The sequence below is a fragment of the Prionailurus viverrinus genome, chromosome C1, assembly GCF_022837055.1.
Source record: "Prionailurus viverrinus isolate Anna chromosome C1, UM_Priviv_1.0, whole genome shotgun sequence".
Taxonomy (NCBI): Eukaryota; Metazoa; Chordata; class Mammalia; order Carnivora; family Felidae; genus Prionailurus; species Prionailurus viverrinus.
This window is the reverse complement of record NC_062568.1, coordinates 77112723-77140256: the sequence shown is the minus strand read 5'-3', so window position 1 is coordinate 77140256 and position 27534 is coordinate 77112723. Positions and strand designations below refer to the sequence as shown.

The 27534-nt window shown below is 39.1% G+C and overlaps 1 protein-coding gene across 9 annotated transcripts in view; it reads left to right on the top strand.

Annotated features, from left to right (window-relative positions):
- Nucleotides 1-27534, top strand: part of LYPD6B (LY6/PLAUR domain containing 6B) — a 175947-nt gene that overhangs the window by 65414 nt on the left and 82999 nt on the right. The window contains exon 2 of one of the 9 annotated variants that reach the window (XM_047871512.1): nt 26997-27067. The exons of 6 other annotated variants lie outside the window; for them this stretch is intronic. The gene's annotated coding sequence lies outside the window, so the exon portion shown is untranslated. Of the gene's footprint in view, nt 1-8660; nt 8722-26996; nt 27068-27534 lie in introns of those variants that run through there. 2 more of the 9 variants (XM_047871519.1, XM_047871516.1) reach the window with 2 other exon arrangements.

Here is a 27534-nt window from a genome sequence, read left to right as displayed (position 1 = left end):
CTGTTATTATAGATTAGTTTGCATTTTCTAGAGTTTTGCATTGAAAGTATGGTATATGCTTATTTGTCTCTGGCTTCTTTCAGCATAATTTTGAGATTCATATACGTTGTGTGCATCATTAGTTCATTTTGTTTTACTTGTCAGTAACGTTCCATTGTATGGTTACGTCACAGTCTGTTTATCCACTCACCTGTTGATGGACACTTGGGTTGTTTGTAGCTTTGGGCTATTACAAATAAAGCTAATGTGGACACTTATGTGTAAGTCTTTGTATGGATGTATATTTTCTTTTCTGTTAGGTAAACACCTAGGAATAGATCATATGGTAGTTGTAGGTTTAATAAACTACCACACTGTTTTTGAGAGTTATACCATTTTATGTCCCCACTAAAATGAATGTTCCATTTCTTGTGTATGAGCTTTCTAGTTCCTCTGAATCCTTGCCAATACTTGACAACCTAGAAGCCATTTTATTTCTTTGTGGTTTTAATATTTCCTGAGTAATGTTGTTGAGCATTCTTTATGTGCTATTTACCATTTGTATATCTTCTTTGATGTGTAAACATTTAAAAAATGGGTCTTTTTTTTCTCATTCATTTGTAAGTATATATTCAAGATGAAAATCTTATATCAGGTATGTGCTTTGTAAATATTTTCTCCTAGACTGTGGCTTGTCTTTTTATTCTAATGGTGTCTTTCAAAGAACTGAAGTTTTAAATTTTCATTAAATCCACTTTATTGATTTTTTTTCTTTTACAGACCTTGCTTTTGGTCTCACATCTAAGAAATCTTCACTTGATCTTAGCCAAAAGGCCGAGAAGCGATCACATCTAAGAAATCTTTACCTAACCTAAAGTCATAAATATTTTCTCCTATATTTTCTTCTAGCAATTTAAAAATTTCAAATTTTACATTTGGGTCTGCGATCTGTGGTGATTTTCATTTTTCTCAATTCATGCAAGGTATGGATCAAGGTTAAACTTTTTGCAAATACACATCCAATTGACCCAGCACTATTTGCTAAAATGTTTTTTTCTCCATTGAATGGCTGTTACACATTTGTCAAAAATCAATTGTTCGTATATTAATATGTCTATTCCTGAACTCTATTCTGTTTCATTGATCTATGTGCCTATCCTGACTTGATTACTTCACTGTGTAGTAAGTCTTGAAATTAAGTATTTGCTTCTGTGACTGTGGGTCGTCTGCATTTTCATATGAATTTTAGAATCAGCCAGTTACTTTATATAAAAAGCCATTGTAATTTTGATTGGATTGATTAAATCTATGGACTGATTAGGGGGGAATTGCCATCTTAACAATGTCTGTCTTCCATGAATAAGGCCGGTACTCTCTATTCAGGTTTTCTTTGCTCTCTTTCGGTAATGTTTTGTTTTCAGTAAACCATCCCTTCACATTTTGGTCAGATTTATCCTTCAGTGGTTTTTGTTTTTAATGATACTTTAAATGACTTAAAAAAGTTTTAATTTCTGATTGTTTGCTGCTGGTATATAAAAATACAAATTTTTAATACTGATCTTGTATCCTGAAACCTTACTAAAGTCATGTCTTTGTAGTAGTAGTAGTGGCAGCGGCAGCTTTTTTGAGCTGTTAGGTTTTCTGCATGTTTGGTCATGATGTTCTACAATAAGATAGTTTTACTTCTGTCTGGATGTTTTGTTTTTGTTTGTTTTTTTTTTTCTTAGACTTGACTTGCTCTACTGGCTAGATCCTTTTGTACAGTGTGGAACACAAGAGATGAGAAGAGATATACTTAATCATAGAGGCAAACATTCAGTCTTTCACTGTTAAGTATGTTAACTCTAGGTGTTTCATAGACACTGTATGATACTCTATCAGCTTTAGGAAGTTCGTTTCTGTTACTAGTTTGCTGAAAGCTTTTTTTCTTTTTATCTGCAGTAGATGTTGGATTTTGTCAAGTGATTTTTCTCTTGAGATAAACATATGGTTTTTCTTTTAAAGTTTCTTAATATAGTAAACTACATTGGTTTTTATTTTTCTGGTGACTTTTACACCAACCTTCTAGTCCTGCAGTAAAACCTATATGGTCATGATACATTATTTTATATGTTAAGTTCAATTTGCAAAAACCTTTGTTTAGAATTTTTGCACCTGTTCTTGTGGGTATGGGTTTGAAGTTTTCTTTAATGTCCTTTTCTGCTTTGGGTACCAGAGAATTGTGGTCTCATAGAATGAGTTGAAAAGTATTCTCTCCTTCTTAGTATTTCTGGAAGAGTTTGTGTAGAATTTGTACTATTTCTTCATTAATGATTGGTAGAATTAATATTGAAAGCATCTCGGTATTTTATTGTTATGTTTTTAACTACAAATCTAAGTTCTTGAATAGATACAGAGCTATTAAAGCCATCCATTTCTTCTTAGCAAGTAAGCTTTGGTAGTTGGGTCTTTCAAGGATTTTTTTTCATTTGATCTAGGATTTTGAAATTATTGCCATAAGTTAGTTCATAATATTCTCTCCTATTTTTAACATCTATAGAATATGTTCTGATGTCAACTCTTTATTCCTTGATATTTAATTTTTTTTTCTATTTTCCTAATCTATATACAGGGTTGTAAAATTGATCTCAAAGAATAAACTTTTCTCTATTTTTCTGTTTTCCATTCTTTTAATTTCTGCTTTTTTCCCTTCCTTATGCTTATTTTGGGGGTTAATTTTCTCTCATTTTTAGTGGAATGAGGTCATTGGTGGAAGCAGAAGTCATTGATTTGAGGCTTTCTTGAAATAGTATTTGGGCATTTAGTACTATAATTTTTTTCTAAGAATCCCGTATACCCTGCATTGTTTTCATTTTCGCTTAATTCAGAATACTTTCTAATTTTATTTTTAACCTCTTCTTTGACCCATGGTTTATGTTTTAGGTTTACAAATATTTGGGGGACTTTATTGCTGATTTCTAATTTAATTCTATGTAGTCAGAGAGCTATGACTTGAAATATTTTTAATCTATTTAGATTTGATTTATGGCCCAGAATATGTTCTGTCTTGCTAAGTATTCCATGTGCATGTGAAGAGAATGTATTCCACTTTTGATTGGTAGAGTATTCTATTATTGCCAACTAGACCAAATTGATAATATATTCTTAATGGTTTTCTATTTGTTTCATCAATTATTGAGAGAAGGATATTGAAATCTCCAGTTATCATTATGGATTTGTTTAATTCTACTTGCAGTTCAAGCAGTTTTTTCCCCACATACTTTGAAGCTCTGTTTAATAGCCTAATAAATGTTTAGGAATATTCTGTCCTCTTGATTACCTAATGGCTCTTTTTATTCCTGGAAATAAATTTATATACATAAAAGGTTTTTCTTTGAAATATACAAGGTCTGATGGTCTGATATTTTATATATATGTGTGTATGTATATATATATATGTGTAAGTGTGCGTGTATGTATATATTTGTGTGTATATATGTGTATATACATGTACACACACATATATATACACATACACATTTGTCTCTGAAATGTACATGGTCTGATGTTTTGACTCTTTGGGTTTTTTGTTTTTTGTTATTTTTTTTGTTTATTTTTTTTATTAGCATGGTGTATCTTCTATCATTTTAGTTTTATTCTATTTATGTCTTCATATCTAAATCGTGTTTCTTATAAACAGTATATAGTTGGGTGTGTCTCTCTTTTTTTTTTTTAATTTTTTTTTTTTCAACGTTTATTTATTTTTGGGACAGAGAGAGACAGAGCATGAACGGGCGAGGGGCAGAGAGAGAGGGAGACACAGAATCAGAAACAGGCTCCAGGCTCTGAGCCATCAGCCCAGAGCCTGACGCGGGGCTCGAACTCCCGGACCGCGAGATCGTGACCTGGCTGAAGTCGGACGCTTAACCGACTGCGCCACCCAGGCGCCCCGGGTGTGTCTCTTTTTTATTCAGCTGATAACCTCTGACTTTCATTTGGGATGTTAGACTGCTTATATTGAATGCGATCATTGATATGGCAAAGTTTAAGTCTTTCAGCTTGCTGTTTGTTTTCTAATTGGTCCTTTTGGGTGTTTTGTTTTGTTCCCTTTTCATGTTTTTCTGGCTTCATTTGGACTGAGGTTTTTAAAAAATGATTTCATTTTAGCTGCTTTATTAGCTAAATAAAGCTTACTAGCTCATTAGCTAATTAAAAGCTTATTAGCTTTATTTGTTTTAATGGATGCTAGGTTTTAAATTATGTCTTTAACTTATAGTCCATCTCAAAGTGATAATATGTCAATTCAGTGTAAAAACTGTAGTATACTTTTATTTCTATTTTTCTCCCCAGCTTTTAATGCTATTTTTCATACATTTTAGTTATGTATATGTAAGAAACCCCACATTATTACATTGATAGAATTTGTTTAAGTATTTTTTTATTTAAATCTCTTTTATAAGTGCATCTTATATATTTATTCTTGTACTTATCGTTTTGGATGTTTTTCATTGTGTAGATCCATCTTCCATTTAGTATCTTTTTTTCTTTTGTTTGAGAGACTTCCTTTGACAATTTTTGTAGTGTAATTCTTAAAGGTTTTCAACTTTGTTTTTGAAATATTTACTGGGTATAAAATTCTATGTTGATGGTTTTTTCCTTTCAGTACTTTAAAGATGTTCAACCTCTTCTCACTTGCATTGTTCCTGGTGAGAAATCTCTGTCCTCCTGACCTTTGTTCCTCTGTACATAATGTGTCTTTTTACTCTGACTGCTTTTAACTTTTTCTTTTTTACAACTGGTTTTGAGGAGTTTGATAATTATGTGTCTTGCTATACTTCTATTCATGTTTCTTGTGCTCTAGGTTCATTGAGTGTATTAGATCTCTAAGTTTATAGTTTTCATCAAATTTGGAAAATTTTTAGCCTATGTTTATTTCTCCTACCCTTATCTCTTAAGAGAACTCCAATTATATGTATCTTAGGCAACAAAGTTGTTCTGTAGTTCATTGATGGTCTATTTTTTTAAAACAATTTTTATTTTTTTTAAGTAGGCTTCATGCCCAGTGTGGGGTTCACACTTATGACCCTGCGATTAGGAGTCACATGCTCCCCCAACTGAGTCAGCCAGGTGCCCCAATGCTCTTTTTGTTTTTAAAATGCTTTTTATTTGTTTCATTTCAGGTAATTTTTTAAATGTTTGTTTATTTTTGAAAGAGAGAGAGGAAGGGGGGGAGCAGAGAGAGGGGAGGACAGAGGATCCAAAACAGACTCTGCACTGACAGTAGAGAGCCTGATGTGGGGCTTGATTTCCGGAACAGTGAGATCACTACCTGAGCTGAAGTCAGGTGCTTAACTGACGAAACCACCCAGGTGTCCCTAATTTCGGGTAGTTTTTATTACTATGTTATCAGATTTTCTAATCTTCTGTTCTGGAATGTTTAGTCATTAATTGCATTCAATGTGTTTTGCATCTCAGATGTTGAAATTTTCTTTTGTAGAAGTTTGACTTGGAGCTTTAAATTTTTTTCCTATATGTGTTGACTTAAGCAGATACAGACTTTAGTTATAATAGTTTTAATATCTCTGTTAATTCTAACATCTGTGTCTCTTCTGGGTGGTTTTGAATGATGTTGTATTCTCCTGCTTCTTAGGGCTGATAATCTTTGTTTGCCAGACATTGTGAATTTCCCCTTCTTGGGTGCTGGATGTTTTTGTATCCCTATACAAATTCTTGAGCTTTGTTCTAGGATGCAGTTAAATTTTTTGGAAAGTTTGACCATTTTTAGTACTCTTTTGTTATTAGCTAGTCAGGACCATAGTAGCATTTTTTTTTTAAATTTTTTTTTAACCTTTATTTATTTTTGAGACAGAGACAGAGCATGAATGGGGGAGGGGCAGAGAGAGAGGGAGACACAGAATCGGAAGCACTCTCTAGGCTCTGATCCATCAGCGCAGAGCCTGACACGGGGCTTGAACTCACAGACCGTGAGACTGTGACCTGAGCTGAAGTCGGACGCTTAACCGACTGAGCCACCCAGGCGCCCCGAGTAGCATTTAGTCTAGAGTGAAGTATTCCCCGTTGTTGAGTGAAGATGCTTCTGAGGACTATATTCTATGCCCCATGAATTCTGAGGTACTGCAATGTAACTAATGGAAATGGCAATTGGTAGACCGTTATATATTATACTCCATTTTAATATAAAATATACACATATTACAGATGCTTCCCTTATTTAGTGATTGTTTTATGAATACATATACAATGTGATAGGAATCAGGTCTAAAAGAGCAAATAAAACAAAATCCTTGCCCTCAAAGAGTCTACATTCTATGACTGGAGACTTACAACAAGGCAATAGGTAAATAATAGCTCAGGTAGTGATATGTGCTTTGAAGAAAGTAAAGCAGAGTAAGGAGAGAGGACATGATGGGGAGTGGGAGAGGGTACAGTAATATGAGTGGGAAAAATTCCTTGAAAAGATGACATTGGAGCAGAGACTAGAATATGAGATAAAGGAACATACCATTCTAGGAAGGACATTCTAGGTATTTGAAATAATAAGTGCTGAGATGGAATAAGTGAGGAGAATGGGTTTGGCTTGCTGGAGGAAGATCAAGGAGGCTAGTATGGTTGGGGTGCTGATAGAAAGGAAAGGGAGGAAGGGTGGGGGTGAGGGCAGAGAAAGAGCATCAGGACAGTGGAGATCGTAGAAAGCTTTGCTGCATGTGGTAAGAACTTTGGGTCTTACTCTAAGGGTGAAAGAAATAATTTAGGGGTTTTGAGGAAGGTAATGGCATGACCTGCTTTACATTTTTAAAGGCATGTAATGTAGCCATAGGGAGAACTGACTATAGGTAAAGGGCAGTAACAAGGAGACTAGATTAAAAGCTGTTAAAATCACTTGGGCCAAAGGAGTTGGTAGTAGTAAAGGTGATAGGGAAATAGTCAGATTCAGAATATATTTAGAAGTTAGAGCCAGCAGGATTTGCTGATGGGTTAGATGTAGGATTAAGAGAAAGAGAATGAAATTAAGAATGGCTCCTCAGTACTTTTCTTGTTTGGTTTTTGCCTCTTCTCCTTGCGTTCCTAATGCTCACAACAAGAAAAAAAAAGTTGCCATTACTAGGATGGAGAATACTGGTAGAGGAGAATCAAGAGTTCAAGTTTGACATGTTGAGTTTGAGATTCCCTATACGATGTCCAGTTAAACATACAAATCTGGAGTTCAAGGGAAAAGTCTGGGCTGGAGTGTGGGTTGAGAGCCATCAACATGTAGAAGGCATGTGAAGCATAGGCCTAAATGAGATCACGTAGGGAGTAAATATACATGGAGAATGAAAGAAGGCTGAAGATTAGGATTATCCTACATGTAGAGATTAGGAAGATGAAGAGGAGCCATCAAAGGTGACCATGAAGGAATGGCCAAAGAGGAAGGGTGATACCTGGGAAAGGGACATCCTAGGAGCGAAGAGAAGAAAGTGATGCAAGAAAAAGGATGGAATATACTATGTCAGTTACTGTTCAGAGTTGAAGAAAATGACATCTTAGAATTGACTTTGGGATTTGGCAATGTGGAGGACATTGGTGGCCTTGACAAGTGCAGTCTTGTGGAAGTGGTAGGGATGAAAGTCTGATGGGATGAGTTCCAGAGAGACCGGGGAGAGGAATTGGCAACAGTGAGTGTGGATGGTCTTTGGAACGTCTTATGAATGGGAATACAGGAATGGAGTGTAAGCAGATATATATGCCTGACATGCTTAGATGTCTTAAAGGAGACACAAGAAAGGGCACCTCGTGGTTACCTCTGGAAGACAGGGTGGGCAGACTTGGGTACAGACTACATAGAGAAAACATTGTGTATTGTTTGATTTTTCTTTCTGTTCCTTCATCAAGCTTGCAGTGCTCTTCATATCAATACATGAATATATGTATAAAGATAGAATATGGTATACATAGTGTGATTAGGATAAACCATTGGAAAAAACCATGCAGAGAAAAGACAGGAAGAAAATGCATAAAATATTTAAAATGTATAAATGCATTGAACTTTGGAATTGAAGTACTAGGAGCTTCCATACAAATCACTTCATGCCTCTCGGCCTTGGCTTCCTTATTTGTAAGTAATATATAAAAATACTACCATCAAGGGTTAGTGTGAAACTCAACTGGAATAATATGTTAAGTGCCTGGAAATTGGTAGTTCCTGGGCCATTATTGTTCCTTTGAATTTTCCATATTTTTTCATGTTTTATTTATTTATTAAAAAAATATTTTTTGAGAGAAAGCATGGGCAGGGGAGGGGCAGAGAGAGAGGGGAGACAGAAGAGCTAAAGCAGAGTCCAATGCAGGGCTCGAACTCACAAACCATGAGATTATGACCTGAGCTGAAGTTGAATGCTCAGCCAACTGAGACACCCAGGTGCCCCCTATTTTCTCATGTTTTAACAGGAACAAGATATTCATGAGTTAGTCGTATAATTAAAAGTTAGAAACATTGAAAACAGACCAGAACAACAGTTAGTAGTGTTTGGTTCTAGGTGATTTTCCATTCAGTATGGTTTCTGTGCTTTTAAAAACAAGCCAACAAATAGTTTCTTTAAATAGAAACAGTAGGTGATTTTTTTTTTTTTTTTCTGTCCAGGTCACCACTGTTTTGTTGAACAAGGGCAGAGGGTGTATAGAAAAGGAGGAGGGACTGCAAGCTCAGATGGTACCTACCATCTGAAAAATTAGTTGGAGAAAATCCAAGGCATCAAAAAATAGGTTAGTGAAATGTGACTTCATTTATAGAAAGCCTTCAAGGCCTGCATCTGTTGCCTGAGTTGAGGTCTAATGTGGGGCTTGTGAAGAGGGTGCCTCATAAGGACAGTTCCAGTTTGACTGTTGCCCTGGTGTCCTTACTTATAAAGTCCCCTTTTACTTCCAGAAGTGTCCCAGTGTGGATGATAAATTCAAAGGTCCCCCTATTTAAGGGATGTGGAACCTGCAGAAGTTTTCGCAGGACTCACTAAATGCTCTTGGATGGTTTTGCTCAAAGATTTGTTTATTGAGATGGAGAGTTGGATGGTGTCAGTCAGATTAAAAGGATGTCCAGGTCATCTTCCAGATTTCAATTCTGTGATGAAATTGAGAAAGGTAACACTTGAGATGGAACAGTGCAGTTTTTTTGTCCTGGCTAGATGGGCAGTATAAGTGAGGGTTCTTAATATAGGTCAGAGGGAGCCATGGTAAGTATGATACGTTGCAGACAGTAAGGCTCTGTTCAAATGAAAAGTGCTGTCATCTGGACTGTTCCATTTGAGTCTCACCATAATATCTAGTTTGGTGTTCTAAATAGGTTTGGGAATCACTAGTAACTGATCTTAGAACAAAACCCAAATCTCCTTAATGCTCTTTCCATTGTAACACACACGTCGGAAAGTCTTTGCCGTGCTCTCCAGGGAAGATTTTTTTTTCTGACTAGGACAAAAAGTGAGTTTAGGTGGCTTCCTGGGAGTGGACTTCCTGGTTCCTTGTTTAGGAGACCAAGTTAACTTCACTCCCTGAGGTGGCTTTGCTACATAAGGTATTGAGAAGAAGTTGAGTTTTAGACAGGAAATCCTTGCCCATTTCCAAGATGTTTTTAAATACAAATGAGCCACCAAACAGAATAGCAGTTGGTTGACTACTGTCAGATTTGGATACCTGCCATTTATTTTAACCTTGGAAATTCCATTGCACCCTTTTCCTCCTCCCAAAAGCCCAGTAAAGCAAAGGGAAGGAAAGCTGTGGACAGAACAGTTAGAAGAGCTTCAGAGGGTTGACTTGATACAATCTGAAGCTCTTGCTTAGTACTTTATTCACATACCAAATTCTAAATTAAGGGATTATACTATGGAATTTAAGGATTGAAAGAAAAAATAGGAGCTTATCACTAATTGTTCTTTGAACTTTTTTCCCTAAATGCACAGTCTTTGGAGAAGTCTTATCAGTATAAATAATGCTTTTATCTCCATGCCAAGTGATATTTCATTTTGATCTAGGAATTCAGGGCTTGGATATATATTTCTTTTTGCAAAATGTTACTTTGTCCTGATAAATTAAGTAGTGAAGAAGAAAAACTCCAAAACAGTTCTTCCCTGCTATCCCGAAATCCTATCAAGACCCGATATATCTGAGAGAAGGAAATTATACCTTAAGATTTAACACAGAAGTCGTAAAGGCTGGTCTCTGTTAAAGCTGGGCTGTCAGCAGCCTGCAAATTAGCACTCTAGGGAATGTTGAAACTTAAAGTTCATCTTTAACATAAAGGGGGTTCACACAATGCTATTCTGAGGGCTAATCTTTAGTGACAGATGCAGAGACAGGAGCCTGAAGTGTTGTTACAAAAACCCAAGCCTTCCCTCCTGAGCACTTTTGACTTTTATTTTAGGCATCAGCCAGTCATTGCCAAGAATATGTCTGAAGGGACTGATCCTAGCTGTTTGAAAGGGCTTGCTTTTGTATACAGTACTTAGAAAATCATGTAGTATTTTGTTCTCTGGCATATTTTATTTATAACATGACCACAGATATCAGTGATCCTAATGATTTTTTTCCAAGTTGATGGCAGCATGGACTTGTGAAAAGAAAGCTCATGGAGCTGGGAGGCAATCCTTACTACAACAATTTAAATTAGATATTATTACTAATCAGACAAGTTTTTTTAAATGTTATCTCAATTTTCACATCTGTAACCTGAGATTCTAATCACTTCACTTTCTGCTTTACTGGAATATTTTCATGATCAAATGGATGATTAGATCCCTTGAAAAGTGGAATCCTGGCTTTGGTAGACTTACAGTGCTCACCTGTATCTGTTTCATCTTCATGGGAAAAGTTCTCTCCCTGGCTCCTCCTGCAATTGGGCAGGCCATATGACTCTTCCTGAGCAGTGGCTTGTAGTTGGACACTGGTCACTTCCGGGCCAGACTGATTAACCAATGTAAGACCGTTTAGGGCTCTTTGCCTGTCGTGGTGATTGTGGAAATATGGTGCCACATTTAGAGCTGTCTGGAATGGTAAGACAGCACATGGAAGCTCGTTAATCTGGGAGAGTTTCCTGGACCCACTTGGGCTTCGAATCAGCCAGAGGTAGACCTACTGTGTCAAATCAGACACTGAGGATTGTTTGTTACGGCAGCATAACCCAACTCATCCAGACAGGTCTAGGTATAAAGAAGTTGTAACATGAAAAAAGGGGTGGTATGTGCAAGAAGTACTGTATCTGCATTTAATGAATAGCCAACAAAACTTTATTGACAATAGGAAGAGAAACAGGATGATATGGTTTTTACCGGTGATCCCATGTGGCAAAATCAAGTAGTCAACACTCAGTTCTCCGCGCACTTGGCCTTGAAGGCAGGGTTTGGCAAGTTTTGTCACTCCCATTTTCTTGAAGTTCTTTTTGATCCTTGGCTACCTAGACACCAGAATCTTGTAGTTTTCCTTCTGTCCTAGTGGCTACTCTGTGATGTTCTTTGTTGAATCCTCTTCTTTTTCAACGTTTATTTATTTTTGGGACAGAGAGAGACAGAGCATGAATGGGGGAGGGGCAGAGAGAGAGGGAGACACAGAATCGGAAACAGGCTCCAGGCTCTGAGCCATCAGCCCAGAGCCCGACGCGGGGCTCGAACTCACAGGCCGCGAGATCGTGACCTGGCTGAAGTCGGACGCTTAACCGACTGCGCCACCCAGGCGCCCCTGAATCCTCTTCTTAATATCTAAATATTGGAGTGCCCCAGAGCTCAGTCTTTGGAGCTTTTTTTATTTGAATCTTTCAGTCCTATCTGCTGTTTGTTTTATTATTGAATGACTTTATGGATTTAGGCATTCTCTTTTATATAGAGTATTAGCCCTCTATCATATATTGCTGATAATTTTCCTCATTTGTCACTAGATTTTTACTTTACAGTTTGTCCATGTAGGCACTTTACATTTCTATATGATAAAATGTCATTTTAAAAAAGGTTTTCAGAATTAGTGTGGGATTTGGGGGATTAGTTAATGTGTGATGTGATGATGCTTCAAATAGGAAATTGGTTTCTATGCTAAAGCCACATATCAAGGACATGTTGCTCACCCATCATAGTTTGGACATGTTCTCTGGGTTGGTAGTTACCTGGTGAAGAATCTTATCATTGCAATCCATATTCTTGCTAAATTACCCTTGTTACTATAATGATTCATTGCTGTGTAACAAAGCCCCCCAATTTTAGCTGCGTCAAGCACCAATATCCATTTATTATCTCTCATGGTTTCTGTGCATCAGGAAATCAAAAGTGGCTTGGCTGGGCAATTCTGGAGCAGTGTTTCCCACCACGTGTATATACATCTCAGGTGACTCATGTAGCTGGCAAGTTGGTCTCCCTTCATGTGGGCTTGAGTGTCCTTATGACATGGTTGTTGGTTTTCCCCAGAGCAATTTATCTAGGAGACCAAGGCAGAAACTCCAAGGTCTTCTATGACCTAGCCTCAGAAGTCAGACATGATCGCTTCCACCTCATGTCATTGGTTGGTTGTATAACAGACCAGCTCTGCTTCAGAGTATGTGTTGGATGTTGGGGAGGGCACTGCTAAGGGCACAACTACCATGAGGTGAGGCTGGGGTACCACAGTAACCAAAGGGTATTATGTGTCTGAGATGTTTTCTTGGGTTTGATACACACTTTTAAACTTAAAATATAGGAATGCGAACTGATGAGTATTGGGTTTTATCCAAGGCACTGTTAACTTGATGCTCTATTAAAAGATACGAGGTCGATGAGTGTCGGGAGACTGAGTAGATGTCATCAGGACAGGTGTTTAGGATTGCACCAATGTAGGACCCCAATACTGGGGTCTAATGTTATTCTTGATTTTTCTACTTCCTCCATACCTCTCTGAATCCAAATACTTTGAAGAAAATAAGTCCCATAGGGACAAGACAATGTTTAAGACAGAGGAAAATAGCTGCTAATAATAGCTATAACTTTTATTTATTAACTACCTGCTATGTGCCAGATATAGAACAGACTCTTCATAAACTACATCTTATTTAGTCTTCTAATCGCCATTGATGGAAGTGGGTATTATCCTCCTTGTAAGTATGGTAAAACTGCTGATCAGAGTGATTCATCCAAGGTCATGGAGTAGTAAGATGGTTGAGCTGAGATTTGAACCCAGGTTCGTCGGTCTCCAAAGGCCATGGTTATTCTACTGCCTATTACTGCATCCTGTTGATATAAACATAGGCACATAAAACCTTTGGGCATCAGAAAGTTAAAAAACTAGAGTTGTGTGTTATCTGGAAAAATTCGTCAAAGGTAAAAGATTCAGGAAAATGCAATCCCAGATATGAAGGCACTCTGAAAATGAAAAGTGCTTTATAAATGTAAGGTGGCAGTGTTATTAATATTATTCAGATCAGAGAAGAAAATGAATCATGTGTAATTCCTCTATTTCTTTAGTCCGATTATAGCAGAACACCTGCCCATTAATCCTTACCCCGTTAAAACAGTAACTGCCTCGCCAGGTAGTACATTGGAATTAATGTGTAATTAAAGAAAATTATCATCTGCTTAGCTATGAAATAGGAATGGCAGTATTTCAAGTTAATATATATTCTAGGCAAATAAACGTTTTAGTCAGGAAACTCTGCTAAAATGTATAATTTAGGAAGATATCAAATCATCAGTTTAAAATTAAAGCATAAAGAGCTTTATGTCTGTAAAAGCATTTTGTTGTAGCGTTGATATGGTGTCCTATTCATCTTCAGTACGAAGACATTGTCTTTCTGACAACTGCTGTGTAAAGAAAACCAGCCTTGGGAATGGGGAAAGCAGGTTTCTCGTGGATTGCCTCTCTTTTGATGTGTTTGTTGGTGGCATTAACACATTAATGATTAACTGAGATGGCGGTCCTGAGGGTGGGGGACGATGTGTAGTCCTCATTATTGCTCCTTGGCACCTGGCCCACAGACACTAGCAGCAGCAAGAGCCTTGATTTCATTTTAAAAGGAGTTGGAAGAATGTGAAGAAGGTCATAGCCATCAATCTGTTATCACTCTGCTAGATGGGATCTCTTTAAGGAGGAGCATGAAACATATTTTAAAACCTCCAATGAAGGCCCCCAAATGACAATGTTCATCTTACCGCTTTCTAATGAAAGTGCTCAGTCTCTGAAGCAGAGCTCACAGTCACTGCACCACGAAATTTGTCTAAGAAAATGATTTCGTTTTAAATTGTCCCAGCTAGAGTCGGCATATGCAGTTAGTACATACAATGAGGCAGATATACAAGAGCTATATATATATATATATATATATATATATATATATATATATATATACACACACACACACACACACGCATATATATGTATACACACACACATACACACACATTTATATTTTTGCAGTTTTATTAGGTTTTGTTAACTTCACATTCTTGTAAGTGGGCCAGTAGTCCTGCTGCAGAGGAAAGAAACGGAGACAGACGTTAAATGTCTAGCTGAAGGCTGCTTATTGATCGGAGGGTGGGAAATAATCTGGAGGAGCTTTAAATTCTCACAGTGTCCCTCTCCTATCACTAGCTGTAGGCATGACGTCTCTGGATATTATGCCCTTTGTTTTATTTCTTTTGTTTTTAAGGAAATTTTAGAAAATAAATACACAGTACTTAGAATTGGAATCCTCCAGCATGGAATTTAGTTTTGTGAAATTTATTTAATTTATTTAATTATTTAATGTTTAGGCACATGCATGTTTGTTTTTGCACAATTAAATTGTATGTTCAAATGTATGGACAAAATCTGTTCAAATACCCATCTTATAAAGTTTTTTGCTGCTATAAAGTCTTAGTAGTATTTCATGGTAGCATCCTAGTCCTTCAAGTTGATATGTCATAATTTATTTTCTTACTGTAGAACATATAGGTTGTTTCCAAAATTTCCTCTGCTATAGATGATAACATAATAAACTTTTTCATGAATATAGCCTCTTTATTTCTCAAGGTATTATTTTTGTAGCTAAAATTTTCACACCTGGATTTAAAGGGTCAAGGCCACTTTCATTGTTTATTGATTATCTTCACGGGTTTGCTTCCCTGAAAGATGGTGATTTTCTTCTCTTTTATATTCTTTATTTTTAAGACTCCATTCTGTACCTAGGGGTTAATATAGTACTGATTTGCCTGACCAAATTTGATGATTGTGTCAGTAAATGGCCGCAGCAGGACATAGAATTCACACCATTGGTTCAAATGAAAATAATTCAGTGGATTGTACCCACAGAGTCAGTGCAGGGTGAAAGGACAGGGGAGTACAGCAGTAGAAATCCATGTGAATCCCAAGCTGAGGGGACAAGAGAAAGAAGAAACCTTCCATAAGGGCTTGTGGTCAGCTCTGGGCAGAAGAGACGAGGGAAACAGTGTTTCGTGAACGCTCAGAGCCGTGGCTGTGGAGGAAGCACTGCCTGCTAGGGCTGGTTCTGCAGAGGGATGCCACTTACCTGGTGATGTTGGACTTGACTGACTAACACCCCCACCCCCCCCCCCCCCCCTCCCCTGCCAGCCAATCTCCCTTTCTTCCCTGGCTCTGGTCTTCTGCCACTGCCTCCATTAGCCAAACCCAATCGGAAGTCAGCTGCCACAGGAGCCTGAGTGATCTGGTCTGCAGGGTCACCCAGGAGGGGGAGACAGGGCAAACCATGGATCTCAGGCTGGTGGAGGTGAAGGTACATATGACAAAAAAAATAAAAACCAAAACCCAAAACAAATAAAAGTAGCATAGTGATGATGGAAAGTTTGTTTCAATGGCAGTAAAGGGCTTATTTTGTAGAATCCTAAGTTTGGATGGATGATATTTAACATGTCTCCGGACTCTAGTTTCTGAGAAAGGCCTTAAATACTGCATTTCCTTTATTATGAAAACTAGGTCACGGTAAGAGTGCAGGGGACTCAGAAAGAACACTCGGCACTGACGAGAATAAGTCTCGAGTCTGTAGGCTGTTTTTGCTTTTTTGGCAGTCTTTGTAGTTACCTTAGGTCAGATGTGATGTTATTCCTTACACTAGCTTTTCCACATCTCTTCCAGCTCCTGCCCTCACCCCTCAAGGTTTTTTTTTTTCAACGTTTATTTATTTTTGGGACAGAGAGAGACAGAGCATGAACGGGGGAGGGGCAGAGAGAGAGGAAGACACAGAATCAGAAACAGGCTCCAGGCTCTGAGCCATCAGCCCAGAGCCCGACGCGGGGCTCGAACTCACAGACCGCGAGATCGTGACCTGGCTGAAGTCGGGCGCTTAACCGACTGCGCCACCCAGGCGCCCCACCCCTCAAGGTTTTGATCCCAGTAGGTTTCTAGTTTCAAGGACACACCAAAGGCAGATTATCTGTAGGAACCTGGTCACAGACAACATTCCACAGGGCAGTTTCTCACATTGGGAGCTGAAGACCTCTGAGCCTCTGTGACCTTGGGGGTTTGTGAGTCTTATGTAAGAATTTTAAGATGTTGCTTTCAGTTGGATTGCAATAAAAATTTTATCTAGACCTATCGTGATCATTAGATAACGGTCTTATAACTGAGCACTGGAACATGATTTCCAATCTACGTTTAGGTTTGTCTTCAAATGAGTGTTGAATAGAACCTATTTAAATGTGGAGAATTCCTAAGAAAAATCAGGGTAGAATTAATTTGATGCCAAAGCACTGTTTACATTTAAAGACCAAATGCCTGCAGAGTAGGCTGATGTAGAAAGACTTCACAGTAGTTCTAGAAGGAGAAGTGAATGAGGAATGCAGACTTCATGTAGAACATGGCACTTAATGCTGAGCTCAAAAGAACCCATGCCGCAGCACTCAGGGACCAGTACCATATGTATTCTCATTGGGGCAGAAGGGTGGTTTCAGCAGAACATCATCTAGCATGTTAAATTACAGTTTTAATTTGAATGCTGTTGAATTTATTGTTTGAGTCACATTTGCTTATACATGTGCCTTGGTTTGTATAGATAAAGGGTGATACATGTAATGATTTTGTACCCAGTTTTCTAAGGAACACACTAAAAACAATAAAGTTAACATTAGAGAAATTAAGGGAACTTGTTTGTTTTTAAAAATTTTTCAATGTTTATTTTTGAGAGAGAGAGAGAGAGAGAGAGAGAGAGAGCATGAGTGGGGGAGGAACAGAAAGAAAGGGGGACACAGGATCTGAAGCAGGCTTCAGGCTCTGAGCTGTCAGTACAGAGCCCAGTGCAGGGCTTGAACTCATGCACCGTGAGATCATGACCTGAGCTGAAGTCAGATACTTAACCAACTGAGCCACCCAGGCACCCCTTTTTCTTTTTCAAAAAAAGTCTGTATATAATTTGAGTTGGACAATTACCATGGAGTTAATTAACACTGTACTGGTAATCTGTCTCTGAACTAAGGGAGGAAGGAAGGAAGGAAGGAATTTTTTTTTTTAATATTTGAAATTCATTGTCAAATTGGTTTCCATATAACACCCAGTGTTCATCCCAAAAGGTGCCCTCTTCAATACCCATCTCCCACCCCCCATCAACCCTTAGTTCTCAGTTTTTTAAGAGTCTCTTATGCTTTGTCTCTCTCCCACTGTAACCTCTTTTTTTTTTTCCTTCCCCTCCCCCATGGGTTTCTGTTAAGTTTCTCAGGATCCACATAAGAGTGAAACCATATGGTATCTGTCTTTCTCTGTATGGCTTATTTCACTTAGCATCACACTCTCCAGTTCCATCCACGTGGCTACAAAGGGCCATATTTCATTCTTTCTCATTGCCACGTAGTATTCCACTGTGTATATGAACCACAATTTCTTTATCCATTCATCCGTTGATGGACATTTAGGCTCTTTCCATAATTTGGCTATTGTTGAGAGTGCTGCTATAAACATTGGGGTACAAGTGCCCCTATGCATCAGTAATCCTGTATCCCTTGGGTAAATTCCTAGCAGTGCTACTGCTGGGTCATAGGGTAGGTCTATTTTTAATTTTCTGAGGAACCGCCACACTGTTTTCCAGAGCGGCTGTACCAGTTTGCATTCCCACCAACAGTGCAAGAGGGTTCCCGTTTCTCCACATCCTCTCCAGCATCTATAGTCTCCTGATTTGTTCATTTTGGCCACTCTGACTGGCGTGAGGTGATACCTGAGTGTGGTTTTGATTTGTATTTCCCTGATGAGGAGCGACGTTGAGCATCTTTTCATGTGCCTGTTGGCCATCTGGATGTCTTCTTTAGAGAAGTGTCTATTCATGTTTTCTGCCCATTTCTTCACTAGATTATTTGTTTTTCGGGTGTGGAGTTTGGTGAGCTCTTTATAGATTTTGGATACTAGCCCTTTGTCCGATATATCATTTGCAAATATCTTTTCCCATTCCGTTGGTTGTCTTTTAGTTTTGTTGATTGTTTCCTTTGCTGTGCAGAACCTTTTTATCTTCATGAGGTCCCAATAGTTCATTTTTGCTTTTAATTCCCTTGCCTTTGGGGATGTGTCAAGTAAGAAATTGCTACGGCTGAGGTCAGAGAGGTCTTTTCCTGCTTTCTCCTCTAGGGTTTTGATGGTTTCCTGTCTCACATTCAGGTCCTTTATCCATTTTGTGTTTATTTTTGTGAATGGTGTGAGAAAGTGGTCTGGTTTCAACCTTCTGCATGTTGCTGTCCAGTTCTCCCAGCACCATTTGTTAAAGAGACTGTCTTTTTTCCATTGGATATTCTTTCCTGCTTTGTGAAAGATTAGTTGGCCATACTTTTGTGGGTCCAATTCTGGAGTCTCTATTCTATTCATTGGCTGATGTGTCTGTTTTTGTGCCAATACCATGCTGTCTTGATGATGACAGCTTTGTAGTAGAGGCTAAAGTCTGGGATTGTGATGCCTCCTGCTTTGGTCTTCTTCAAAATTACTTTGGCTATTCGGGGCCTTTTGTGGTTCCATGTGAATTTTAGGATTGCTTGTTCTAGCTTCAAGAAGAATGCTGGGGCAATTTTGATTGGGATTGCATTGAATGTGTAGATAGCTTTGGGTAGTATTGACATTTTAACAATATTTATTCTTCCAACCCATGAGCACGGAATGTTTTTCCATTTCTTTATATCTTCTTCAGTTTCCTTCATAAGCTTTCTATAGTTTTCAACATACAGATCTTTTACATCTTTGGTTAGATTTATTCCTAGGTATTTTATGCTTCTTGGTGCAATTGTGAATGGGATCAGTTTCTTTATTTGTCTTTCTGTTGCTTCATTGTTAGTGTATAAGAATGCAACTGATTTCTGTACATTGATTTTGTATCCTGCGACTTTGCTGAATTCATGTACCAGTTCTAGTAGACTTTTGGTGGAGTCTATCGGATTTTCCATGTATAATATCATGTCATCTGCAAAAAGCGAAAGCTTGACTTCATCTTTGCCAATTTGGATGCCTTTGATTTCCTTTTGTTGTCTGATTGCTGATGCTAGAACTTCCAACACTATGTTAAACAACAGCAGTGAGAGTGGACATCTCTGTCGTGTTCCTGATCTCAGGGAAAAAGCTCTGTTTTTCCCCATTGAATTTTTTTTTAAAAAAACCTCTTTTAGTGCTAAGAAGACTTTATGAATCTTCATATCAAGAATTTGTGAGGTTTTGAATGATTTAGTAGTGCATATTTAGGAAATAGGATACTAGCCAATAGGATCCCCGTGGCTCATTTCCTTCATGATTTTCTTGTTCAGGACTCTTTGCTGTGGAATCCAAGGCTGATTCTTTCTATTGCTGCCATAACCACGTAGTATAGTGAAATCTTGTAAATGTTTGGTGACTGATTTTTGTGAAGCATTAATTTCATTGGTGGAAAATATTATAGAATGTCTCTTAATTCCTCATTGTATTGCCCCACTCCCCTGCCATGTTGTGTGGATTTTGAATACAGCACTTCTTAAGGGATACCAATATATAGTCTTCTTTGGGGCTGGGAGAAACTGCCTTATAGTTACCAGTGACAATTTTTCTACTGGGCATTGTCTTCTCTGTGCTCATAGCAGATAATTTACATTAACACCCAAGAATGTTGCAAGCACTTGGGGTAAAAACAGGTAAAGCTGTGTTTGGTATTAATGCGTGGGTCCAGTTTTTAGACAGGGGTTATAAAACACATAATGTAATGGAGGCATTGCATGATACCATGAACAGGTGCACATGCTGGAGTGGCCTGGTAGTCTTAACTGGGCAATACATTTTTGTCCTTAGCTGCTCTCAAGACTAGAATAGCTTCTAATGCTTCTCAGGTTGTAGTAACAGGGTGTTTATTAACTGCTGTCTCTGCTCACTGATTCTTCTAATGGAGATCCTCAGAAGCAGAGATAACCTAAATAATAGATAATTCATAAATAACTTGGAACTGGCATTGAAACGTGTTATTCAGTTGCTCCCTTGCCAGTGGACCTTCTACTGTTTGCCTGAGGACTATGTGAAAAGGAGGCTGCATTCCATAAGTTAGAATTCCACTTGTAGGGCGGCTCCTCACCTGCTCCTCCTGTATCACCCCGCTGTCCACATGATGAAAAGTGAGAAAGATCTGGCCACAGGAAGCTTCTTAGGGTTGGCCTCCAGGAAAATTACCCAAACTCTCAAGACCCACGCTCGGTAACCAAATCCCAAGGATGCCTTTGAAGAAGGAAGGCCTGGGCCTAATGTGGGTTGATGAGGTCAGATTGCATCGAGCAGAAAAATTCCAGGAGGAAATAGGGTTTTCTCAGCCAGAGTAGACCTCTCATGTCACATCTTCCCTGCCACCCCAAAACTCTTCTGTTGGTGAGACCCAGGAGCCCATACACATCCTTACCTACTAGTTAGTGCGATGACTTTACAAATCCTTGGTCTCCAAGCCTGTTTGTTGAAGTCAAACAATGTCTAGCCCCAACAAAGCCCTTCACAAGTCTGCAAGTGAATAAGTGGATTACTTTCTAGACACAGCTGAAAGCTTGGCTGCCAAAACACTGTCCTGTCCTCCACCTTCAGGCCTTTTCTTGGCTCCGACTCTTCATCTTCTCTCAGGATCTGACCCAGGAATCTCATTCTGTCAGGAAACCCGTCAACTCTGCTGGTTTCTCCCCACCTCCCTGCTCTTCCCACCTAGATCACAAACTGGGGAGGGGCAGGTCTAAGGTGAGAGGGAAAGAGGGAGTCCTGGTGTGGTCCAGGCTGATGAGGGCTCTGGTGCCCCCTTTGTGCATGGGGTTCATTCACAAAGCGGCACAGCCTCTCCGAGTACTTGAATCACTCCCGTGAATTACACTATTGTCCAGTATTTTATCTCTGACTTCTTTTACCACCACAAGATCCACTTTAGCTTTAGTATTGTTTTATAGAGACCAGTAAAAATATCCGTATAAAATTACCTATGTATTTACCATCTTTTCTGCTTGCCATTTCTTGTATGTCACACATTCCTTTGAGTTCATTTTCTTCCTTTAAAAAAAAATGTTAAAGTTTGTTGATTTACTTAGAGCAAACTGGGGAAGGACAGAGAGAGAGCAAGATCTCAAGCAGGCTCCATACTGTCAGTGCAGAGCCCGATGTGGGGCTTGAACTCATGAACCATGAGATCATGACCTGAGTCAAAATCTAGAGTTGGATGCTTAACCAACTTAGCCACCCAGGCGCCCCTCATTTTCTTAAAGTGCATCCTTGAAGGCATTTCTTCAGGGAACTTTTTTTTTGATCATCAACTCTCCATTTTGTTTATAAGAATGTATTTGTTCCATTCTCCTTTAAAAAAAAAAAAAAGGCTTCATTGGGTGTTATAGTAAGAAAAAATTCAACCAAGTACATCTGAAGATTTAATTGATTTTATTAATGGATTCATGACTTGGACAGTATCCCCTCAAGCTCAGTAAGTAGAGGGGAGCCCTGAGGAGTTGTACAAAAGGGAAGGTTTTGGGGGGTGCCTGGGTTGGTTAAGCGGCTGACTTTGGCTCAGGTCATGATCTCATGGTTTGTGGGTTTGAGACCTACATCGGGCTTTGTGCTGACAGCTCAGAGCTTGGAGCCTGCTTCAGATTCTGTGTCTCCTCCTCTCTGTGCCCCTTCCCTGCTCACGTGTGCGCACGCGTGCTCTCTCAAAAATAAACATTAAAAAGAATTTTGTAAAAACAGAAGGGTTTTATGGGAAGGAGAGTGGCTCAAGAAAGTTATTAGCAAAAGAAAAGATAAGATTGTTCTAGGCAAGGTCACCATACCTTAGGAGAAGGCTAGGGGTCTTACTAGGTGATTTTCCTCATCTTCTTTTGGGAGATGGGAGATCCATATGACAGAGTACTTCATTTGTGCTTATCAGAAAATTCCTGACTGACCTGTTAAATGCTTACGTTTCTGAAGGAGATTGAAACTGCAGTTAGGTGGTAAGCCCCGGTTTGGTGACTTGGCCTAAGTGATGCCATTTTGGACCTGTGGGTTTCTTTTTAACATAGTTAAACATAGTTTTTAACATAGTTTTTAACATAGTTCTTCTCCTAGCACTTTGAAGACTGGATCATTTCTGACTTCAGTTGTTGCTGTTGAGAAATCTTTCAGTCTAATTGTTGATCTTTTTCGTGGCGGATTTTATAATGTCATTGTGGTATTCTGCAGTGTCACATAGACGTGGAATACCTTTTATTCTGCTTAGTGTCTAGTGTTTTCTGTGTCTTTGTATAGGTGTCAATCACCAAACTTGGCCATTATGTCTCAAAACTGCCTGTCCTCCAATCTCACTTCTCTCCTAGGGCTTCCATTGGACTTATGTTCAGTTTTTTATTCTACCCTCCATGCCTCTTAATATCCTTTTAATACTTTCTCTTTGTTGCATTTTGATCACTTTTTTTCTGAACTCTTATTAGTTCAGTGATTCTGTCTTCAGCTATGGTCAATATGAGGTGTATGACCTGTTCATTGAGTTTTCAATTTCAGTGATTTTACATTGTTTCTAAAAATTCTTTTTGACTAATTTGCAAATATTTCTGGTCATTTTTTTAAAAGTCTCTTACTGTTCATTTTTCCATATTTTATTACATGAAGTATTTAATTTGAAGTATCTACATGTGAGACTGCTGAATATTTGGAAATTAAGGGTGTACTTCTGTTTCTGGAAATTCTCATTTATGTTGGTTTATTCTCTTGTGTTTTGAGGAATTTTTTTTTGAGGGCTTATGTTTGATTAAATTGTGTCTCTGTGTCTCATTGTCTGGTGTGTGTGCTCTCACTTTCTCTCATTCTTTGTATTTGTGCATATGCCCATTTGCATACTTCCTGTACTTTTTTGGTGGTCAGGAATGCAAGATAAAGTTTGTTCTATTTATCCGGGATTTTGTTATAGCAAGAGGGCCTCTCTGAGTATGGGCTAGAAGCAGAAAATTTGACTGATCTCTTTAGAGGATGCCCCAGTTCCTTGTGTCCTCAGCCATTAGTTATAGCTAACTTGTGCCTGATTATAGTCTGAATCCTGGAACTACTTTTGGCTTATGGGGTATAATGGTGCCCTAATCACCCAACATTTCACATATTACCTTATCATCTTCTTTACTGATATCCCTGAGGTCACTGGTCAGGGGATGTTTTCAAAATAGAGTACTGCATAGGCAAATGACTTTTTTTTTTCCCCCAAGGAAAAATATCGGATCCCATGATTAGGTATTGAATTTCTTTAAAATATCTATTTTCAGCTAACATATGCCATGTAACTGATTACTTAGAAGAAAAAACATAGCCCATTATCCAAATGGCTCTTTCTACTTGGATATGGTATTGCCATCATTTGCTTCTTGAAACTTAGGTGTGTGTCTCATTTTTTTTTCTACCTGGCTTTGCCTACCATTTGATAGATTTTTCTGGAATTGAAGTACATTTTTCTAGCTGGCTTTTCAGAGCTCTGGGTATGGCATGTAGGGTTTTTTTTTTTTTTCCTGCAAGATTTTATTGAATTCAGACACAAAAACTGTATCTTCAGATAGCATTTGAAATCTCCCGATAGGCCAGTCTCAATAGAGCAGGTTATTTGGCTTCAGTTATAGATCCCAATCATGGACTTGAGGTATATTTCCTGGAAACTGATTCTTTGTCCTGGTTCTAATTACTGGTACTGCATCTCCCTTCATATTAATGATGGGCAGCTGCTAGGATTACTTGGGAGAGTCTCACAAGGATGGAAAGTGGAGATAGAACTGCATTTTTTAATTTGATGTTAATTAAGGCAATCTTCAGTGTTTTTTGCCTCATCTGGATAGACCTTTGAAAGGAGCATGCAAGGTACTCTGTGTTCTCAGTGAGTAATGGTAAGAGGGTCTTTGAATGTGGAACATGTCCTAAATTTTCTCTTTTCAAAAATAACATTTCAAAGCAAGTCAGAATTTCCTTTTTAAAATTTTTTTCAATGTTTGTTTATTTTTGAAAGAGAGAGAAACAGAGTGAGAACAGGGGAAGGGCAGAGAGAGAGAGAGAGAGAGAGAGAGAGAGAGAGAGAGAGAGAGAATCCAAAGCAGGCTCCAGGTTCTAGCACAGAGCCCGATGCGGGGCTTGAACTCACAAACCACGACATCATGACCTGAGCCAAGGTCAGATGCTTAGCTGAACAAGTCAGAATTTCTTAGGGCAATTACAGAGCCATTACCCAGCAATAGGCTGGGTGGTAGAAAGTTCTGTATCTGTTTACTGTTCAGGTGCTCAAGGACATGCCAAGGAAGGGGCGCCTGGGTGGCTCAGTCTGTTGAGCGTCTGACTTCAGCTCAGGTCATGATCTCGCAGTCTGTGAGTTCGAGCCCCATTTCGGACTCTGTGCTGACAGCTCGGTGCCTGGAGTCTGCTTCGGATTCTGTGTCTCCTCCTCTCTCTGCCGCTCCCCGACTTGTGCTCTGTCTCTATCAAAAATAAGAAAAAAAATTAAAAATAGGGACATGCTAAGGAAGAACATAACATCTCTCTTTTATTTTCTCTTGAGAGGCTGCTCTAATCTTGCCTAGTGTTCTGATCCTTTTGATTGTACACCAGAAGAAAATCTGATGAGAATTATGTAGGCCACCTCCCTTAACCTCACAATGAGAGGAAGGGAGAACTCGCCAGGGGAATCTCCTCTCTTTTCTGATGATAAATTGTTAATTCCTGATTGATTGAAATGATATCCTGAGTGGGTGAATAGTAAAAAGCATATGCAACCTTGGGTCCATTGCATGCTTCCTAAAGCTCAGCATATGGGGAATGTACTTCAAACACAGGGAGGTCCTCTGCTGGTTATCTCCTGGGGACATGCAGGGCGTGAATGACCAAAATCTGTAATTTAGTAAGGTTCTTGAAAAAGCCATCTCCTCTAGACTTCTAAGACCCTCATAAGAAAACAGATCTAAGAGTTACTGCATGTGGGATTATTTAAAGCATTAATGGTTTTCCAAGCTTGAGAAAATATAAAATATAGCAAGAAGGGTATTTTTTAGGAGCATGGCCTGAAGGAATTATGACAGATGCCAGGCCTGGGCTGCCCTCTGTATTCGCTTCCACTCAACTACTTTTAGGGAACCAATGCTCAAATTTGCCATCTGAAAAATCTTCTCTTTGGGATGGATCCAGTTAACTCCTTTGTACAGAGGTACAAAAGTTGATAATCATTCAGTAAGGGAATGCAACTCCAGTTTTGTGTAATAGCAAGGATATCTACTAGGGAGGGGAAGTTAACTTGGGAAGGAGGAGTGGGGAGAGCTGAGTGCTTTCTAGAGTCCCAGGCCTTTCTTGTGATGTTGGCAGGATCTGCACCTGGTGGTGATCATGAGCTAGAGGAGACCCCGGTGGACTTTATCCAGCTTTTCTGCTGGGCTTTGTATCTTCAGGGAACCGTAGAATTCTTTTGTGTCCTCTGTTTTTAACTCCATGCCTGGTGCAAGGTAGGGGCTCTGTGTGTACTGACTATTGAGTGGATGTCAGCTCACGGCCTGCCAGCAGGGCTGAGGCACCTGGGAAGGAGGAAGAAGGAGGCATAGAGACAGGTACCTGACATGGAGGGCTGGCATGCTGAACACAAACCTTGTTGTGGTCTTCCTTTTGTCATGGTCCCAGTCCTTCTTGGTACTGTTTTCCCTTTTGCGAGGGGAAAAAAAGGCTCTTTGTTTTTACTCCCCCAGATTTACACTTCTGCTCCATCCCAGGCCCTCATCTTGGGTCCAGGAGGACCTTGTGCTCAAATATAGTAAATGCATCTGTCTCTTCCCTGGATGCCCTCAAGAGGTCTGTTGCACCAGGACTTTGAGCAGCAACTCTTCTCCCTCCACACCTTAGGACACATCTTGCCTTTCTCTGCTTTGGATGTACCCAGGACACAGCCAGGAGCTTTGGCTATTGCTCAGCACGTAGTTTGTGCTGCTCTGCTGATCTGTCCTCCAGCCCCTGCTGCCATAATGGCAAATTTCCAGATGTATTATGATCCTATTGTTCTAGGAAGTAAAAATTTAAGTGCCTTTTGAAGGGGAGGGGAAGGGGGAAAAGTCAAGTGCTTTAATTTGGACATCAGACTGGTTTGGCTTGTGTCCTGTAGCCATTCCATAGGAGTTTATTTAGGCAGACATTTGCAAAGTGATTAATCAAGGAGGGACAAAAGTTAGTCATCTATCTTAGGCACCTGGCAAATTGTTTCACACCTGCAGGTACAGTTCAAGGTGCTTGCTGGGAAACCAAAGGCTTGTGCCTCTGAAAGAGAAGGTCGCACTGAGTTACAGCAGGGCCAGATTAAGTTATTCTCTGTGACTGGGGGGTAGAGGAGCATCCACTGTGTTCCTCCTCCTATTCTAACCACCACTTGAAATTTCCATCCACTTCATCTACATCCCACCAGATCTTTCTACCTGGGGACACAAGGATGCTATTTGAAGTCCGGGTCATTCTTACAACTGATGCGTGACTGGGGAAGGTTACTGAGCCTAAGGACCTCCTTGAGACTCGCCCTCTGCCCAAAGTTTCCTACTTCCTTAAAATAAACTTTCATCCCAGATGTCTGTAACACCAGTTATAATGATACCTTTCCATGTTCACTTGTTTAGATACACCACACTTCTGCCTGCTGTTGGCAGCCCTCCTGAACTAGGCTGTTTTTGTTAATCACGTGGATGCTGTGAGTATTATGTTCACAAGTGGGTGTAGAGAACATAATTTGATTGAACTCCAAATCCTCACCACACGAGCTACTCCTGCTTAGCAAAGATATATTACACAGTTGTGATCTGGAGTTACCTTAATCGCAGGGGTTCTGCCTGCACATGGGTTAAATACTGTGGTTTCTGTATCTTACTCTAATCATCGACTTTTTATGAAAGAACTTGTGACACAAAGCTGTGTCTGAGACTGTTTCGACATGAAGGTGGTTGTTGATCTCAATTTGCGATCCTGAATTCATTTCATCTCCTGTGCTTTTATGTTACGGCTTTCTTAATGTTGTCAACATGAATGCATTTCAAATAACTTTCAGTCCTAATCTTGTGGTTCTGTTCAATGAAGATAAGCAGCAATTTCTTATTTTCCTCTGGGTTACCGGTGGGTCTAAATAACTCCCTTAGTTGTGCTGGCAGGACCAAGTGAGAA